Source organism: Balearica regulorum, chromosome 1 (assembly GCF_011004875.1).
Source record: "Balearica regulorum gibbericeps isolate bBalReg1 chromosome 1, bBalReg1.pri, whole genome shotgun sequence".
In the NCBI taxonomy this organism is placed as follows: Eukaryota; Metazoa; Chordata; class Aves; order Gruiformes; family Gruidae; genus Balearica; species Balearica regulorum.
This window is the reverse complement of record NC_046184.1, coordinates 194918923-194939953: the sequence shown is the minus strand read 5'-3', so window position 1 is coordinate 194939953 and position 21031 is coordinate 194918923. Positions and strand designations below refer to the sequence as shown.

Genomic DNA, 21031 nt, shown 5'->3' with positions numbered 1-21031 from the left:
AAAAATATTACGTACGAAGTTTTCTATTCACTGTGCATAGGGACATTAAGATGCCCTTTTTGCCAAGATGAGACACTGACTTAACTTCAACTACTCGTATGTGAGGAAACTCATAGGTATGCAAGGCAGATGTGATTTCCAAAATTTGTGGGAGAAGGTAATGGTTTTGTCTTAGTGATGGTGGTAGCTCAAGATAGATATCAAAATCGTTATTTCCATTTTAATGTTGAATTTCCACTTGTATACCACATGCATGTCAGAAACTGGTACGCGATAAAGAACCTGTAACATCACACTTAGAATATACTGACATAATTTGGTTATTTTATTTCAAGACAGTTACAGACTAAAACCTGGCCGCAGCTCAGCAAGTGCACCGGGGCGGGGGGACAAAGCGCACCCCAGCAGGGCTCTGCCTCACCACGGGAAGGTGGAGGTCCCAGCTGCAGGGCTGAGGGTGCCAGCGGGCGCAGAGGGATGCCTGACCTCCCACCTCGTCCCTCCCCACCAGCTGTGAGCATCCGGCCGCCGGGATCCCGCAGGTACACTGCAGTTTTTGCCCGTAGATGTCTGGCATGCCATCAAGTATGCTTGCTCATGAATTTACCAATTCACAAATTTTTAGCACGCACGTCATTTACCGCCTTACCTGGCCAGCACTGCCCTTTCTCTGAATAACCTGAAATTATTGAAGGGGTATTAATATCAAATTCCTTTCCAAAGAGTTACATTTCTGAGGAAAGGCATTTTTTAATTTCTCTTCCCCAAGCATACTACATACTTTAGTATTTTAATCTGGACACCTGACTACCAGACACCTAAGACAATCTTTCTTCTTCCTCTTGCAAAAATGCATTAACAGTTTATATTTCCACACCTGGTGGAAACGTATCTATTGCAAAAATATAATGGGAAAGAAAATAAGAAGCTGTTTGTTTTTTTCTCTTTGGGTTATGCCTCCCTAATACTAAAGTTGTCTCATGTCTGGTTTAAGTGAGAAAAACCTAGAAACAATTCTAATTAACACCTGTTTGCTACCATGCCCATACGTCTATACACTAATAGAAAATTAGCCAAGAGTGGATGTTATTTCCTCTGCCCTTTCTCCAGTCCCCCTTCTCAACCTGTGAGTTCTGGTGCATGCTGAAGGCAGGAGAAAAGGATGGCTGTGGCTGGTATGGGACCTGGCTATAAAAGCCTCAAGCAAACGGAAAGCTTCCTCCTCCTGAGGAGAATTCTTTCTTTATCAGGCAGGATCAGAATAAGGAACTGAATTAATTAATTATATTACTGAAGTACTACGGAGTATGGTTATTTGAAGACTTGACTTCATAACTGTAAAGAAATAACTGTATCCAGTGTTCATTATTAAAGCAAATAAAAAGATCAGTGCCTTCCCGGCAAATGCAAAACACACCTTTTCATGCTAGCCACCCCACTGCGACATTACAAATCTAACTCAACAATTAGTGTCTGGTCCGTGGTGGCAGGTGGGGTAATAGTCTAAGCAATATTATGTGGGAAGCAATCATAGGAGTGAAGAACTCCAAATAAACAATACAATTATATCTGAGGACAGATCTTTAAGGTTTTCATATGAACAACTTAATTGCTGGTGACACACACAATGCTGCACAGCTACACCACTATCCCGCCTATTGCTCAGACACATAACTCTAGCGTCCCCTTAGATCCCAGATCTACTCCAAATCCTAAGATTCATATTCATAATTTGCAGATGCATTCAGTGCAACATTTCCAACTTGGTATTTTTCTTTATTCTTCCAATCAGCTGAAGCATTCAATCAAGTTATCATCATCATCATCATCATCATGTCTGATTCAGCAACATTTTTCCCTCTGCTTTTAGGAAACGCAGCCTAATCTCGCTCGCATTCATTCAGAACACTGCTGCAAAGACCCTTTTCCTAGTCGATCACTTGGAGAACACATCGCTGTCTCCACAGCTCTCAATAACTTCTCCTGTAATATCTGTTACTTGCCTAGGCCCCTCCTCACTTACCACCACCGCACCTATTGTACCTTAGTCACTGTCAGGAAGCCAGCTTTGGTTTGCTCGCATTTGAAGTTAGGCCAATTTTCATGAAACAAAGTTGAAAAGACCATTAGATCATACTGTCCGATTTGTTTATTATTTTGTGTTGGGCTAAACCACTTTCAAAACCCCCCACTTTTTACTGAAAAATGAATTTGGAGATGCTTCTTGTATGTCCTCCCTTCATATCTCCTACCTGTCATTCAGTGTCAGGACCCCAGCTTCCAGCTCTTCTCTCACCCACATGTTGTATTTTCAAACAAACCTCTTACACCTTTTCCTGTTTTACACCTTACACTTTAGGAGAACTCCCTTAAATATTTGAAAACATACTCCATTGCTGCTCTTGAAAGCCGCCTCTGAAATTCAGCTTACTAAGATGCTGCTACAGTCCCTATGAGCAAAATGTGTGATAAGAAGGTATATACACACCATCTAATTTTAAGTATCTAAAGTAGGCAAGTGTGGGATGTAGGAGATGGATCCTCCTATACAGTAAATGGAGAGAGGCTCCTGTTGAGAGTGATGTTGATGAAGGAACTCTTAAAGTATTCCAAACTGTCCTCTGAAGGAGGCTCTAGATAAGCTGTGGAAATGGCTTTTTGGTTTAGGTATACATGAATGGGATGCCTGAGGTATGAATGTTCCCCCTTATCACCTAGTATTTCCCTTCTCATCTGTGTATATTTTCTCTTTTCAGCTGTATTTTGTTTACATTGCAAACATTTAGGATTGCAGATAATCTTTTCAGCCCATGTTTATAGGGTGCCTACAATCACAGGAACTTCAGTGCCCAAATAACACTATTTGACAATAATACAAAAACCAGTCTTACAATGCTATACAGTATTTTATTAAACAGTACCTGCTCTTGTAATTATCACAGAATAATGCACACATGCCAGGTAGAAGATGCACAGCTATATATCAACTTTAACTTTGTTATTTTCTGAATTCCTTAATATATATATTAAGCCATATATACCTCTCCAGCTATAACAAAGAGCTGGAATGTGTTCACGGCTGGCACCAGCTGGTTTTCTCCCCAGTCTAAATGATGGGCAAACTCTCAACATAATCCAACTCAGTGAAAGAGAAGGGAGAATAAGAGTGATGCAAACATATATGTGGATCCAGGATACATACAGAATTTTTGGCAGAGGAAGCAGGGTGGGGGAAACAAACCATGGAAACCCTTGTCATATGTGTGACAGATGTCATAAGCTATTTGCTGAAACAATTGATGAGAAAATGGTAAAATGTAGGACTGGTAAGTTAAAGGTGAGAAATACAAGGAGCCCCTTCATATTTGCAAACATAACGCATGCTTTTCCCTGTTAAACTTACTGAACTTTAAATATACCCTATAAAAAAGGAGATTTCAGTAACATGAAGGTCCCTAAAGCCCAAAATAAGGAAGCAAAACCCCTAGATACATCTTACATGCTAAGAAAATCTCTGAGTCTCCAAAAAACATGCTTATTGCTGGGAAAAAGATAATAAAACATTATGAAGAAACAATGAGCTTCAAGAAGTTATTTGAATCAAATAGGAGTCTCACACAAATTTGGAAATCTAATCCTAGTACAAACAATAAGCAAAAGTCATACCAGGCATCATGTAAAAAAAAAAAAAAAGAATAGAACTACTACTGATGATGATCTACTTCTTGCTCTGGATCTATTCATCCAGATAACAGAAAAGAAATTCTTTCAAAGCCTTAAGAGAAGAATTCCTCTGAAGCAAACAAACAAAAAAAACCTCTACAACACAGTCAGTCATAGATCAAAACCTGATGAGAATAAAGCAAAATATTGGATTAAATGAATTATTTCATTATAATAAATTTCATTAACAGCAAAGAGTTAACTTCAAAGTGTCTCAAAAGAGTGCATTTGGTCCTGTATTATGGTATAATTGTTAATCATCCAGAAACCGGGGTGAGTGAGTACCTTGGCATAAAATCTGCAGGTTATTTAGGTTACTCAGAATCATGGAAAACTGCTAATCTAACCAAAATGAGTCAGTGGGCCCCAAAAATGCCAAATCAAGTTTAAATTACAATAGACAACAAATATATACTAAAATAAACCCAAGGGAAAAGAGTCTGTGTTTTATGAGGTTTCAAATTAGAGGTGCAACTGTAGGGAACTTTGTGTAATAAAACTCAGTGTGTTAAGCAAGGGGAAGGTAACAGTTACCTACAAAATCTCCAGAAAAGTTGATGTTACCCACTGACATTTATTCTCCCATAGATTTAATTCACTCACACTCTTATGCTCACTTACTCCCATGGATCAGGACTTACCTGTCCAAATGGTCTGCTCAGGATAACTTCTGTGCAAAACAGAGGACAAGGGCTGCCAGCTATTAAGCCCTCACCCCATTTCAGGAGATGTTCTTGATTAGCAATAATAACCTATTTTTTTCAGCAGATCCTTTAGGGTATCCTTCCGGAATCATCAGCTGTGACAAGATAGTCCTGTGCCTAAGGATCTGGCTTACCTCGCCTTCCATAAATCTTAGGCCATATTGCTACCCATTGTCTGTTTTTCCTTGTTTGGAATGTAAGTCTGAAATGTATGCCTGCAGTCTCTTCTCCTGTTCGGCTAACAGGAAAAAGAATGGTGTATGTGATATACTACAACCTCGTTGCCATCCTCCTGCTGTCAGGATGCAAGATCTTCCGCTGGCAAGTCATCTCTGCTGTGGCACACGGACACTGCTGGGAATGGTGTCCTGGAAACGGTGTCCTTCGTTATCAGTACAGGCCATTTCTTTAACCCTTTGTTTTGCTCTTTCTCCTTATGCTTACTCACACAGTTCCATCCATCCTGCATTCATACCAACCTTAACTTCTGTTACAACCCTCTGCATAGTTTATGTTAGTTAAACTGATCTGATGCAGATCACTGCAGAAAGGATATGTTCATACTTCCATCTCCTCCTCCCTTTGCCACATGCTCCTCTATTTTCCTTGCAACAAAGAGCAGCAGCCATCACCATTAAGCCCGCTCAGGGAGCAAACCAAGAGAAAAATCAACCCTTTACTGGTAAGACTAGGATTGCTTTTTTAACGGTGTAGTTCCATGAACTGGATCACTGGGGCTGATGAGTGCCAGTGTCAGGTGCAAGGGAGGTGGTAGGACTGCCTCCGTTTAACAGAGCTGTTCATTAGATCAGTTATGCCATACTAGGAAAGAACACCAGATGCCTTGGCCTCAGGAAGGAACTAGGGCACCACTTTAGCAGTTTAGTGAAAGTCTCTGCTCAATATGCTGCTAGACTCAAAATAAAAATAGTAAAACAGGCTGCTTCAACAATGGAAGAGAATTAGAAGAAAGCCATTGTAATAGCATTATAAAAATCAATACTGTGTCCTTAACCGAAAAGAAAAAACACATAAGGTACAGGTCACCCCTTCTCCAAAAGGATACTAAAGAACTGGATTGTTCAAATGTGAACAATGATAAGCATTGAAAATATCATATGAAGAGAAACTGGCAAGTTTAAAATCAAGAGTGTTATAAGTGGACATAAAAAAATAATAAATGCTCCAGAGTGGTCTGATCAGACATTTCTATGCTTGCTATCTTATACTGCAAGGAAAAAATACCGAGAAATATCCAAAGCATGAAAAAAATCAAAATTGATCAGAAGAAATGTTTTTCACATCATATGTAATTTATTCATATAGATTATCAAGGAAATTCAGTTATTAATGTAAACACAATGCCACTATCAACACTAGTGTAGATCAAATCAGTTACTACATAAAGAAAATCAGGAGGAAACTTATTTGCAGTTAACATGAACTGAAGCATCAAGATGTATTTACCAGTGAAAAAGGAAACTGTATTATGGTTTAAGCCAGTATGATAACTCCTATGTAAAAATACCAATTTTAAAAAAAAAGGAACAGCAACTTGATTTCGTTATAAAACTTTTATTTACAATCTCACACTACCTTTTCTTACAGTGTGCAGTAACTGCTATTAATAGCTCATTAACAACAGTATAGTGATACTAGAACATTTTGAAACAATTGAAGTTTGGGTACTTTAAGCTCTTCTGTAAGCAATAAAAGCAAATAAATGAAAAATGAAAATCAGCATGATTATACACTCATTTTCTCCATCACTGCAGGTTCTACCAAAAATGTATTTTTCCTGATTTCCAATCACAGCCAGTTTCTTAGAAGTTCGTTTATTTTTCAGACACATGAAATTGAACATTTTTCCCCTTACCAATTTTTTTTTTTAAAGGGATTGTTTTAATGCGGATTCTCATCACAGATCTTGCTAAAAAGCACCCAAAAAGTGACTACTTACTGATCACCCACAAACAAGGGAGCTAGAAATAGCTTAATTACTAATTCCTTAGTATGCCACCACTACACTGCTTGGTTACCTTGATTAGATCATCCTGTTTTAGTTTGAAATGCATATTGTCACAGCACATACTAGAAAACACATTAGTCCATTGTATTAGTCATTACAAAGACATACAGAAAATTGTAATTCTTTCTCAAAGTGCCAAGAGTCTTAACTTTAGTAAGATAGGCAAGGGAAAAAAAATGAAATAGAGTAGAATAATAGGGCTTCCGATATTTTGAGTTTTTTTCCCACTGTGTCTGGGAAGGTAAAGAGAACATAATAATGTCTGTGGATGGTGGACAGTGGGGGAACAGGAAGGAGAGGCTGCCAGCACTGCTAATGCAAAGATGGGACTTACAGCTCAGTCAGTGGCTAGGTCAGGTAAACAGAGCAGAAATAAATGGCTGAAGCAACACACAGTACAATAGAAGGTATGAATGAAGACTCCAAAGGTCAATAATATAGACAGCATAACGAACCAAAAAGATTGCCTGGGAACTCTTTCCTGGAGAGAGAGAATGCAGCTGGTACCAGGACAAGAGAAACTGAGAAACTGGTTCTGTTAGAGAAGGGAATTTCAGTCGATGTAGAGCTCTGGGCCTGAGAAGACCTTACTGTCTGCAATGACAGAAAAGCTGTCTGGCATAAAAGCAAGCCAACAGGTTGCAGAAAGGCAGTATTTCTGAATCGAAAAGGCAACGTACCTTTCATCTGTGTTCCAAAAGCAGCAGACCATTCACCACCAGGAAATCAGAACATAAATTTTATTCCCTTTGTTTAACTTACTATGTTTTGCAAATGACACAGGCTGTGAATTTTTGAGTAAAAGAACTGTCACTTGCCAGATTTAGTTGTGTAGCTTTTGCCGGTGATCATTTTAGTAACACACTCCATTGACAAATATCGATCACTTTCTAAAATAAAAGGGACATTTTGCTTTTCTAAAGCTGTTATGTTATATGCTTGCAGATATGTCCTAAATATATATAATTTGAAATATACTTCACTGTACGTTTATGTGCAAAGTTGCCTCATGCACTTTTTTCCTTTTAAGTAGAGGATGGGCAATTGCAATAAACTAAACTAATGGGGGAGAAGGTGTAAATTAAGTTTATTTAGATGTGAAGGAATTCCTTGTTAAAGACATTTCTTTGCTCGTTCCAATAGTATGAAAGCTATTTATTTGGTAATAAAAGTTTTTGGATAGAAACAGACATTTCTGAACTTCTTGTTGATGATTAATGTACAGTTTAAGAGAGCCATTACTTCGTGACAGGCACTATAGAAGCCAAGAGTCTGATGATATATCAGCTTCTGCTCCGCTTTAATTCTAATTTAATGATCAGAACTTTTATTCTTAATGTCTTGTTTTAAATATTAAACTGCAAAGAGTTCAGCAGGATACAACTGTTATCTTATTCAACTACTGTAGAGTTGCTGTAAGAGTAGAACACCTGTCTTGTAGTGTGAATATGATGTAGGCATTAAGCAGAAGATACTTTAGTATTAGCCAAAGCGTATTTTTGAACACGAATATTTGCCACAATCCACTATATATATATATATATATAAATGGAAGATCTAACTTTACACTATATATGCACAAAAGAAAATTGACATGAACAAAGCAATAAAATTACTTCAACTGACATGGTAAACTTTCAGATTTTACTTCTCATTTGGTCTGTGTGTTGTGCAAATAATTTTCCTGAAATGAACAAAATACTTGGTATTTTAAATGCTTTCATCTATAATTATTTACACATCTTTTTGCAAGGTACCCAAAAGGTCTAGGCAGGAGTGCGTCTCCATTCTAGTATATGACCCAGAATTACATACAAAGGAACGTTCCCAGCACCAAACAACTCACAGTGTGCCATCACCTGCGCTAGAAAAATGTACCACTTAACTATAATAGTAGAAATATTACGGTAATACCAGGGCATCCTAAACACAAGCCTATCTGCAAAGCACAGTTCAGATCCACAGTAAGAGCCAGCACTAGGTCTAAAAAGACTGCACTACGGAGAAAGGCTAACCTAGCACCAGGCAGCGCGGAAAGCCACAGCAGCACCACCCAGCCTGCAGCCTAAGCGGACACGGGGGACACGGGCGAGGAGGAGAGGAGGCAGAGGAGCAGCGGACTTCTGACGGCGACAAAGGTCTCGCTGGTGGCGGAGCTGGCTAGGGCCTGTTGTGTGGGGAGGGAAGGCGAGGACGCCATGAGCGGTCCCGCGGCGCGGGCAGCCAATGGGGAGCGAGCGCGCCGCCCGCCCCGCAGGCAGCAGCTGGCGCGGCGGGCAAAGGTCCGCGAGCCGCCGCGGCCCCACCAGCTGCGGCCCAGCTGGCTCCTGGCGGCCGCGTCTCCCCCCAAGGCCGGGCGGGGAGGAGCCGCCCGGGTCCTAATGCCGCCGAGTCCGGGCAGGGGCCTCTCACCTCCTGCCCCGCGGCGCTGCGGCCCCGGCCAGCGCTGCTGCAGCTGCCTGCGCTGGCTGGAGTGGCCGAGGCGATATCCTGACCCTCCTAACGGAGACGGTCCTCTGATCGCGCTGCCAGCTGGCCCGAGGCAACATTTGACTCGAGTATTGATCTCGCGGAGAAGAACCTAATGGCACTTGAACGTACTCATGTGCGCTGGGTGACTGGCAGAGCTGTGCACAGCCACGGGTGAAACCACCGCCCCAGGAGAAAAGGACTAAAGGATTCAACAGGAAAAGGAAAAGGTCAGTACCTTCAGCACCTGACATCAAACCTGGCTGTGCTTATCAGAAACCCTGATTAGATCCTCAAAACTCAGCCCCTAAACTTAACCTTAGAGCTGTGCATCTTCATCATGCAGTACAGGAAAGGGAAAAAAAAAAAAAAAAAAAAAAAAGCTGTGAAAGAGGTGGGAAAGTGAGAGCAGGACTAAAACTGCACATGCTATAGCATACACTAGTAAGATTCCTGGCAATCTCTCCTGACAAATGAAGGATCTTGACAAACCAAAACTCTGAACAGAGAAAACTGCAGGCAGAGCAGCCTGGGTGAGGCAGCTTTTACACCTGTAAATGTGGAATATACCAGCATGCCCAGTTTCTGGCTTGCTGTTTATTACAGGAGGTTATTCCTTAGTTATATTAAAAGCAAATGCAGTCTTACAGGAAGGCAGAGATACTGCCCTCTGCATCTACATCCCATTCTCTCAAACACATCAGCCTGGCCAGAGCAACAGTTTCTGATGTATTTTCACTCTGCTACCTGCTTCCTCTCCTTGCCTCTACTACACCACTTGAAGATGAAACAGCAATATTCTATTATATTTTTATACCTTTTATACTCTTTTAGTGAGACATCCTTAAGTGACCTGAGCAGACTCGATCTCGGGTGCTAGAATTAGAAACAGGATTGAAATGGCTACTTTTATTGCCTTCCAGTGTTGCCTATAGAAATTGTGATCAATTCTGTTAATAGTTGCACACAGTTTTAATTACTGTGTCTATAGTCTTGCAGCCCAAACCAGACAAGGAATAGACAGACCGGCTCCGCATCAGTGGAAGTAGAGTTAGGTGAGCATCAACAACCTCCTCTTGAAGAGGAACAGGGACATAGACAGAAAGATTCACACACAGTGTACATTCATGAGAAGCGTAAAGTGAAAAATTTATGGGAAGACCACTCCAATATGAATGTATTTGTTCACTTTGGCATAAACTCTTCCTCTACATATTATGCATGGTAGAACAGGAGAGTTATTTAAAAGCCAACATCAAAGACTTATGATGTTGTATCTATTCTATCACAGCAATCTGTTTTACTTGTATCAAAGCCACAGGTCTGTCATCCAGAGAACAAAAATTCTGCAGCTATGTACGTATTTTCAATACATAAATCAATGGGGACTGAGGTGAGTTGACCCTGGCTGGAGGCCAGGTGCCCCCCAAAGCTGCTCTATCACTGTGTTCCTCAGCCAGGCAAGGGAAAAAAAAAAAAAAAAATATATATATATATATGAAAGGCTCATGGGTTGAGATAAGGACAGGGAGAGATCACTCACCAGTTACCATCATGGGCAAAACAGACTCAGCTTGGGGAAATTAATTTAATTTATTACCCATCAAATCAGAGTAGGGTAATGAGAAATAGAACCAAATCTTAAAACACCTTCCCCTCACTATTACCGTTAATACTACTGTATACCACAGGGGAAAAAATAAAAACCCCAAAGGCTTAATATCAGAAAAATTTTACTTCACTTACTTTTCAAAACCCTTCTTGCTGCTGTGAGTGCACACTGTGTCCATATAACAGATACTAAAGAAATGTAGGACTGGAACCCCCGGCCAGTTTTAGACCTGCTTCTTGCAGTGTTCCAGTATGAAGCTTCTGTAATATGTGATAATTTGTGTGACATGTTGTCAATAGGTAAATCTGTTCTGTCTTTGACATTTTTATTAAAGATGGAAAATTAAATTGGCAAGAAAGCAAAAATTCAAGGAGAGCTAAGATAACCAGAGGCCAACTGGTTCACTCTAATTAGTGTTTTCACAATATGGAAAGCATTAGATCTATGCTATCAACTTTCCAAAAGAAAAGCATTTCTGAATGTCTAAATCATTACAAAAATACACAGGTGGCAATGCAAAGTAGATACTTCTATAGTCTCTCATCAAATGGTGCAGAAATGAATACACTGAAACTGTGCCACTTTATAAAAAAAAAAAAAATTACTGTTTCTCAGTTCCAACTCAGGCTCACCAGACAGATGTAGCCTACAAACTCAGCAAATCAACGGTGTGAAAAAGAGCAATCAGACATGGTAAAACATAGCTTTTTAAATGGGAGTACATAGACTAAGTAATTGATAGCACACATGTCCAACATGCACAAAACTTCTCAAGGATTCAAATGGGTATAAGCATCTTCCACATTTTTATATGCAATGGCATCAAGTTTCACTGTGGGCTGCAATATTGAGGGCATGCCTTTAGGCTGGCATATTCAATTAACATATGAGTCATTCAGAGTGGAAACAACATAACAGAAACATCCACAAACTAATGAATTGTGAAAGAACTATAACATTTTCCCCCTCAGGCTTCTACCTACTAAAGTGTCACAAATGAAGTTAATATCACAAAAAATATTTAGCAAAAGAGGAATTAAACACTAAATGACAGTCAACTCTTTTACAAGTTAATCACTTGTTTTAACTGCTTTTATTTGAAACAATATCAGTCAGTACAATCACCTTATAAAATTCAAGGCTGGAGTGTCTTTTTCTGTTGATCTTTTCTAACTACTGCGACTACAGATAAGATACCTCTACAACATGGAAATTGCAAACTAGTTTTTTCTTGATTGATATCCTCCTTCAGAATTTGAGGGGTTTTGAAACTAAGAGGAGCTCACCCCTCTCTTCCCCCCCCCCCCCAAGCTGGTTTAAAATATAAACAGATCAAATAAACAAACACTTGCCATGCAATGAACTAGAGTGAAAGATTAGCCTGACCAAAAAAAAGTTGAGAGCAGCCTAACTTCCTCATCCCAAGTTATTATGTTAGCCTACAGAATCACAGCAGTTTAAAAAAATACTTATAAATATATCTAAGCAGATATCTATGCTTATGTTCACACATCTAGCATGCATACTTGTCCAGTGCAGCTAGAGGAAGCTAGTATGCCCTTACATTACAGTTGCTGATTTGTGTTTTGTATTTTGGCACTGGAACGAGTGCATAGCACTTTGAGGACCAGATTTTATCTGCCACCCACCTTGAAAGTAAAAATGAAAAGCTGAGTGTTGCAGAAAGGCATATTAAATAGAAGTCACTATTAGTCACTTCCATGCCAATCGAATTTCAAATAAGGAGACTGCTTACGTTAATCTTTTCAGGTCTAACTTGTGCACTTACATCAGGCCTTTTCAGGTCTAACTTGTGCACTTACATCAGGCCTTTGGAGTCTGGCCACAGACCTCTAGGTAATTAATGTACCAGGCATTCTCCGTACTTCCTCTCCCAATATCTTCGTGAGTATACTCTGTCTTAATTAATGCTGCCTTAGGTACCTGTTATGCTATGGCACATGTCTATACTGTGGAACTGAGTACAGTGCCACTGGATTCTGTCAGCCAGGCTGGTAGTCCTCCCCGCAGGATACACTACAGTTTTGCTGCTCTCATCACGTGCCCACAGGAGGTACCTGTGTTAGCACCACGAGTCTGAGCTCCTTGTCCTTGCCTCTCAAACGGGGCTGAGGGCTCTAACAGGCACACAATGGACCGAATGCCATTACCACTCTCAGACATTAACCACCACCCCTCTGACAGACGTTGTCCATCCAATTAATGCCTAATCTGCTTGTGAATCAGCTCCTGAGCCACCACAGCTTTTAGCATGGCATGAGAAAATTAAGAGTTCTTGAGGTCTGTCAAAATCCTGATTTCACTGGAAGTAGCATGTTGTTGGAACAGCAACCTCAGCTATGAAACTAGTTCATCAGAAAAACACTCAATCTCTGTGCTGCTCTTTACTCCATAGTGTATACATACCCAGGACCTCAAAATACCTTTAAGAAGCAGCTTTAAGAACTGCCAGCTGTTACCAGAACAGTTCCACTGCAATACCAACTACCAGTGGGATTCAAAGAACAGGAAGAAAAAACAAAGGCACAAATTCTTTGTGAATTTCAAGATATCAGTACATACGTTGATAAGAACATAATTGGTTTTGGTGAAAACAAGAATTTTTGCTTAAGGAATTGTTGGCCTAAACTATTTCAAAGACTAACTTAAAAGGAACCACTTCTACTACACCATACTTATAGTAAAACTTCCACTGGTGTTTCTACTTGCATTTGCTGATTGCATACATTATTTAAATACCGTGAAACTTCCAACAAAGTAGAACCAGTACAGTAACTTAGCATGCTGCCGTTATACTTTTTTTTAACCTATACAACGATTAGAAGTTTCCAACTATGATTAATTTGTCAATAGTTACATAAGTGTTTCACATCTCCTGCAAACTTAGATGCAATGCCTGTTAGAACAGTTACATGTGTAGTGGTGAAATATGCCACCAGAGGTTAGTTGTAACATTCTCTGAGTATACTCTGAATGCAAAAAAAGCTGTTTTTTTTAAATGACAGTTCAAAAATATTCAGTTCTAAATATTCAGAGAAACAGGCTACTAACTACTTCCCTAAAATAACTTACTTTTCTAGAAATATACTTTAACTGGTTTTATATGCAAGAAGTCATAGCTAAGTAAACTAAAGTTGTACACTGTTTCAGAATTTAAAATACTGCATGATATAAGGCAATCCTCCTACTTTTCACGTTAAAAGAAATTTTCATTAAGTAATCAGACAAATCTTCAGACAGATATACAACCACATTTTACTGACAACTAATTAAATAAATTACATGCAAATTCTTACCAGAACGCCACTGCTTTTGAAGATGCCATATCCATTGTTATCCTTAAGATATCCATCCATTCATATCCATCATTAGTACCCTGCTCGCTTTACATTCAAGCTTCGGAACGGATTTCTGACAAGCAACCCCCACTTACCAAAATGGTTTCTAGAAAGCAAATTTAAAAGCTGGAAAACATGGAAAACAAACCAACAATTTGCAAACCACTGCAAGTGCAATGCAAACTTAGTCAATATAAAATTAATTCTTAAATCATATTATGCTGGACTGTAATAAAACTACAGTTACAACATTGTACTTTTAAATTACTCATTCACCTATAGAAAAACTGCAAGAGCAAAGTTTCTCTTATCCTGTTAAATCTCATATACCTCATCTCATTAAGGGTAGTCATTTGCCTAGAAGTGATTTCTTATAAAAATCAGTATAAAGGAATATTATTCGTAATCATATTTAAGGTCTTCTAAGGACTAATGAAAATTGAAGTTCCATTATGCTGGACAGCGCATAAACACAGAACAGTAAAAGGTCCCTGATTATATAAAAACCAACAGTCTAAACAGATAAGACAGCATGGGGGAAAAGTTCACACACAGCACAAACAGCATGATTATAGTAAATGTAACAATAGTTCTATTTTGGGGGTGGCTTTTGCTTGCAAAGAAAATAGAAGGAGATACAGAGTAAGGAGGGCAGATTGGGAAGGGGCAAGCGTATGAAGTAAGCAGGATTCAAGCAGGAGTAAAGAGGTAGAATGGAATGAAAGAGAGTGGAACAAACAGTCAATGAGCATAGGACAGAGAACAGCTAATTAAAAGCTAGTGAATGTTCTCTGAATGGTCAAAGGTTCCTGGGCTTTTGGCTCTTTCTGTTCCTCCTAGTTACTCTCTGACTAGGTCCTTTCTTTACTGCTCCGAGGCTTATAGCAGAAGGGTTATACTGATTTTCAGTCTTTCCCTCATCACAACCCCCCTCTCCACCTTTTAATATAGGATCAAGATCTCTCCCTCACCTGTAGCTTTAAAACAGGAATCATCTGAATCTGCTCAACATTATCTTTATAGAACAAAGCATGCAGATCATCCTTATTTGCAAGTGATTCCAGTTCTGATATTCTGACTTCAACTTTCTTAATTCTTTCTTAGGTAATGCATACTGGACAAGATTCATTTACATAGGAGAAAAGCAAGGCAAGACACAATCTATAAAACAGCAGTCAGAAGTTTGGTTGGAGTACGTTAAATGTTGTGTTCTAAACTGAACAACAGAGTTAAGCTAGGGGGCAGGGAGGGGGCAGCTGCTCTGTAGGCTCTGGTGCATGCAGCCAGATGGGAATATTCTAACCGTTCACAGTAAACTGTACTTGTCCTAGTATTAACTGAATAGATTAGGCTTCTATCAGAGAGGAAGATGCATTTTTATTGTCAAAACACTCATTGTTTATATACTCTAGCATAGATAGAGATAAGTCCGTGTAAAGGGCAAGTTTGCCCACAAAGGCAAACCGAACCTACAAAACAGAAGTGGTGTAACTTTTTATGGGGCTCTATGGATAAGGGCAAATAAACTAGAATGAAGTAACTTTCTTCTGATGTAAGGTCTCCAATACAAATAGTTTATACAGGCATAGCAACTGCAATATAATTAAAAACAATTTCTGGAACTGGGCCAGCCCTCCGAGGTTGTTTCCTTCTATGTGGAAATAAGCTACCAATATATACAGTTTATACTGATACAGGTCTATTCACACTATGGGGAAAGACGGCTGCTATGTTAATTATACCAGTACAGATAAAGTAGGTAGCAAAACGGCTGATAGAGAACTTAGTGTCTCAGATATAGTCCATTTACCTATTGCAAGATACTCTAATATTCCTAGTGCAGGCAAGGCTTTAGAGTACTAATTCTTAACTTAAAAAATAATCCCTCCTGTGTAATTCCCAGAACATCATCAACCTTTGAAATGTTAATAGCATTACTAGAGACAAACCAGACTTTGAATTTCTGCCAGATTCTGTCAGGAGTTCAGCTAACAAGAATTTTTGCTGTGCCATTCAGGTGTTACCATTCCTTTCATAATACCTTTTCTTTTAAAAATAAATAACAATGCTGTGATAATTTTGAATCTTGGTAAAAACACTGGTAAAAACAATGTGTGTGTTTTGGCCTGAAAAATACACACAAAAGCATTACTCCTCCTCAGCCAGACTACAGCTTTGGAAATTATTTCTGACTTGCCAATGACAATAACAGGCCAGAAATTATCCAGCAAAATCCCTTTAGTTCAGCTGCACAATAGTATTTCCACCACTATCTATACTTCATTTGGTTATTTGAAACAGCATCTTCAAATTCAGACTGCACTGTTAAAAAACCCAAACAGCCTTTTTACTTATAAAGGAACAAACTTTAGTTACTTCCTCAAGTATTCCTTAAAGGAGAAAAGAGCTAAAAAATAAAACATTTTAACCAGTGTATTCCCCTTAGGACAATATGAATGGTGTCTCGCAGACAACTGAGTTGAGACACCAGAATCACCTGATAAAACAAGAATGCATTTTCCTCCTTACTTATGACTTGTTTTACAGTAGCTGCCAAAACAGACTCAAGATAAATGTGTATATGCAGGACAGAAGTTCAGTAATTCATTTAAGCTTAAGTTACAATGTGTGAGTCTAGAAAATGTACCAATTATGTTTCTGTAAACTAGGAAAACTATACGAAGCACGAAGGCATGCTTTTGTTTCCCTATCTCCCTCTCCCCTGAAAATAAGACCCTGACTCCCAGAAGTCTTTGGATAAAGTAGAATATCTACAGTAGTAACTTGCTTATCAAAGGTGAACTGTATGTGTTTCATTAAGAATAAGAACTGCATCGACCATAACCTAGCTAGCACATAGAAAGTACTGACATAGATTCATAGAATGGTTTGGGTTGGAAGGGACCTTTAAAGATCATCTAGTCCAACCTGCCCTGCCATGGGCAGGGACACCCTCCACTAGACCAGGTTGCCCAAAGCCCCATCCAACCTGGCCTTGAACACTTCCAGGGAGGGGGCATCCACAGCTTCTCTGGGCAACCTGTTCCACTGCCTCACCACCCTCATTGTAAAAAATTTCTTCCTTTCATCCACCAGTACCCCCAAGTCCTTCTCCTCAGAGCTGCTCTTAATCCCTTCATCCTCTGGCCTGTATTGATACCAGGGGTTGCTGTGAGCCAGGTGCAGGACTTTGCACTTGGCCTTGTTGAACCTCATGAGGTTCACATGGACCCACTTCTCAAGCTTGTCCAGGTCCCTCTGGATAGCATCCTGTACCTCAGGTGTGTCATCCGCACCACTTAGTGTCTATGTCATTGATGAAGCTATTAAATAGTACTGGTCCCAGTACAGACCCCTGAAGGACACCACCTGTCAATGATGTCCATCTGGCCGTTGACCACTACCCTCTGGATACAACTATCCAACCAATTCCTCATACACTGAGCAGTCCATCCATCAAATCCATATCCCTCCAATTTAGAGACGAATGTTGTGGAGGACGATTTCAAAGGCCTTGCAAAAGTCCAGATAGATGACATCTGTAGCTCTTCCCTTGTCCATTGATGTAGTCACTCTGTCACAGAAGGCCACTATGTTGGTCAGGCAGGATTTGCCCTTGGTGAAGCCATGCTGGCTGTTGCAAATCACCTCCCTGTCCTCTGTGGGCCTTAGTTTAGCATCTAGTAGGATCTGTTCCATGATCTTCCCAGGTGCAGAGGTGAGACTGACAGGTCGGTAGTTCCCAGGGTTCTCCTTTCTACCCTTTTTAAAAATGGGTGCAATGTTTCCCTTTTTCCAGTCACCAGGGTCTTCACCCAACTGTCATGACTCTTCAAATATCATGGAGAGTGGCTTGGCAACTACATCAGCCAATTCCCTCAGGCCTCTGGGATGCATCTCATCAGGTCCCATAGACTTACGTACATTCAGGTTCTCAGGTGGTCACCAACCTGATCTTCTCTTACAGTGGGAGGGACTTTGCTCCCTTAGTCCCCATCTTGCAGTCCATCCACTTAAAGGTGTGGGAAGAGGGGTTACCAGTGAAGACTGAGGCAGACAAATTATTGAGTACCTCAGCCTTCTCCTTGTCCGTTGTTTCCAGTTTGCCAGTCTTGATCATCAGGGTGAATACGCTTTCTTTCACCTTCCTTTTCTGGCTGACATACTTGTAGAAGCCCTTATTATTCTTTGTGTCCCTTGTCAAGTTCAGCTCCAGCTGCGCCTTGGCCTTCCAGACCCCATCTCTACACAACTGGGCAGTGTCCCTATACTCTTCCCAGGATACCTGTCCCTGTTTCCACTCCGTGTGTGTTTCCTTCTTGCCCTTTAGTTTGACCAGCAGGTCTTGACTCATCTAGGCCAGTCTCATGCCTTCCATTCTGTACTTCTTACCCCTGGGGATAGAGAGCTCTTGTGCTCTGTGGAAAGTGTCCTTAAAGAACTGCCAGCTTTGTTCTGCTCCCTTGCCCCTGAGGGCAGTTTCCCAGGCGGTCCTATTGGCTAACTCCTTGAACAGCTGGAATTTTGTTTTCCTAAAATTCAGGGTCCTGACTTTACCCTTCACCTGACCCATATCCTTCAGGACTGCAAACTCTGCATGACACTGCAGCCCAGGTTGCCTCCAATCTTGATGTCACTGATTAGCTCACTTGCGCTAGTGACCAACAGGTCCAGTATCAAATCCCCTCTGGTAGGGCTGTCTATTACCTGGCTTAAGAAGTTATTCTCAATGCATTCCAGGAGTCTCCTGGATTGCCTACAGCTCTCCGTGCTACTTGTACAGCAGATGTTGGGGTGGTTGAAGTCAAAGAATCATCGAATGATTTGGGTTGGAAAGGACCTTAAAGATCATCTAGTTCCAACCCCCCTGCCATGGGCAGGGACACCCTCCACTAGACCACGTTGCCCAAAGCCTCATCCAACTTGGTCTTAAACACTTCCAGGGAGGGGGCATCCACAACCTCTCTGGGCAACCTGTTCCAGTGCCCCACCACCCTCACAGGCAAGAATTTCTTTCTAACATCTAATCTAAATCGACCCTCCTTCAGCTTAAACCCATTACCCCTTGTCCTGTCACTACACTCCCTGATAAACGGTCTCTCTCCAGCTTTTCTGTAGGCCCCCTTCAGGTACTGGTAAGCCGCAATTAGATCTCCCCGGAGCTGCCTTTTCTCCAGACTGAACAATCCCAACTCTCTCAGCCTGTCCTCATAGGAGAAGTGCTCCAGCCCTCTGATCAGCTTCGTGGCCCTCCTCTGGACTCGCTCCAACAGCTCAATGTCTCTCCTGTACTGGGGCCCCCAGAGCTGGATGCAGTACTCCAGGTGGGGTCTCACAAGAGCGGAGTAGAGGGGCAGGATCACCTCCCTCGACCTGCTGGTCACACCTCTTTTGATGCAGCCCAGGACACGGTTGGCTTTCTGGGCTGCAAGCGCACACTGCTGGCTCATGTTGAGCTTCTCATCAGTCAATACCCCCAAGTCCTTCTCCTCAGGGCTGCTTTCAGTCCATTCCTCACCCAGCCTATAGTCATGCTTGGGATTGCGCCAACCCATGTGCAGGACCTTGCACTTGGCCTTGTTGAAATTCATGCGGTTCGCACGGGCCCACCTCTCCAGCCTGTCAAGGTCCCTCTGGATGGCATCCCTTCCCTCCAGCGTGTCGATCACACCACACAGCTTGGTGTTATCTGCAAACTTGCTGAGGGTGCACTCGATCCCACTGTCCGTGTCGCAGGACAATAACCTGCGAGTGTGATGCATCCTGTAGCTGGAGTAAGAAGGCTTCATCAATAGGCTCCCCTTGATCAGGTGGCCTGTAGTAGACATCAACCACAAGGTTGTCTTTGTTGCCTTGGTCTCTAATTCTTACCCATAAGCTTTCAACCTGATCATGGCTATTCTTCAGAGACAGCTCTTCACACTCTATCCATTTCTTGATGTAAAGGGCAACCCCTCCAGCCCTCCTTCCTCACCTGTCCCTTCTGAACAGCCTGTAGCCATCAATAGCTGTACTCCAGTCACGGGGTTTGTCCCACCAAGTAATGGCAACTATCTCTTTCTCAGCCTCCCTGATGCTCCTTAACCTTTCTACTTCCTCTCGTAGCTCTGCCACCAGGCTGAGCAATTCATCCACCTGGTCATACCTCACACTCATTCTCACTACTGCCATCCATTCCCAGTGACAGGCTCTGGCACTCCCTGAAGCCTGAGACCTCGGTGGCTGCATGTTTTTTGTGGAAGCTCTGTCTGGGTTGCCACAGCCATTTGGGCGAGTGCTGAGGACCTATCAGTTGTGGTTTTTAAAAAATATATATATAAAAAAGAAAAAAGTAAAATATTTATTTTTAATAACTTAAACTTATTCTAATCTTAGGGATGGATCTGTGTTGCAAACCGAGGTACTTAAAAGTGGGGTTTTTGTTTGCTAGTTGGTCAGCCTCAGTAAGAACAAAAACATTGAAAATAAAAATCAACAATACAATCCTTGTAATAGTAGCATACTGTCATAAATAAATGAGAAGGGCATACTTATACAGAAAATCTTATTAAACAAGGATGTCACCTCTACATAGAAAGATTGTCTCATTACAAATAGTTAACAGAGCACTTTAAGGATAAACAAGGCTGGAAGGTGGGAACATATACAACTGATGTCTCCAGGATTAAATGGTCCAGTAGGAAGTCAGTCCACAGCAAGTTGCAATGAAAGACACTGTATCTAAAAATGGAGTTGAGAAAAAGCAGTGGCAGAAAACAGGTCAGACTCTAAAGTAAACACCCTCATCACCTGGTGTATAGAAGCAGAAAGCTGTGCCAAGACAGACACCACTTAAAGCATCATGATCATATTCATCGACAAGCTAGAGAGTAAATAAATTCTGGAAGCAGTCATGAAAACAACTGGTAGAACTTAGCAAAAAGATACATCTCCAACCATGGTCTTTAACTGAACCAAAGCAGAGGGCACTTCGTCCTTCTACAAACTTGTCCTTCTGAAGTATCTGGAGTCCCAAAGCCAGGTCTCTAAATGACTGCTGTATTCACAGTACTGTGTAAAATGAAATTTATGTCACTGACTATCCCTCTCTGATGTGCTGTTTGGAGTCCTCATTTAATACCAAGTACTGTATTTG

General features: G+C 41.0%; 2 long non-coding RNA genes across 11 annotated transcripts in view; one reads left to right on the top strand and one right to left on the bottom strand.

Moving 5' to 3' along the window:
- Positions 1–21031, bottom strand: part of LOC142599910 (uncharacterized) — a 43133-nt gene that overhangs the window by 5410 nt on the left and 16692 nt on the right. For all 10 annotated transcript variants that reach the window (XR_012833370.1, XR_012833369.1, XR_012833367.1 and 7 more), the window contains one exon: positions 13855–14022. This is a non-coding gene — a long non-coding RNA (uncharacterized LOC142599910). The remainder of the gene's footprint in view (positions 1–13854; positions 14023–21031) is intronic.
- Positions 8727–15522, top strand: LOC142599911 (uncharacterized). The gene is made up of 2 exons (XR_012833373.1): positions 8727–9155; positions 15001–15522. It is a non-coding gene; the product is annotated as an uncharacterized LOC142599911 (long non-coding RNA).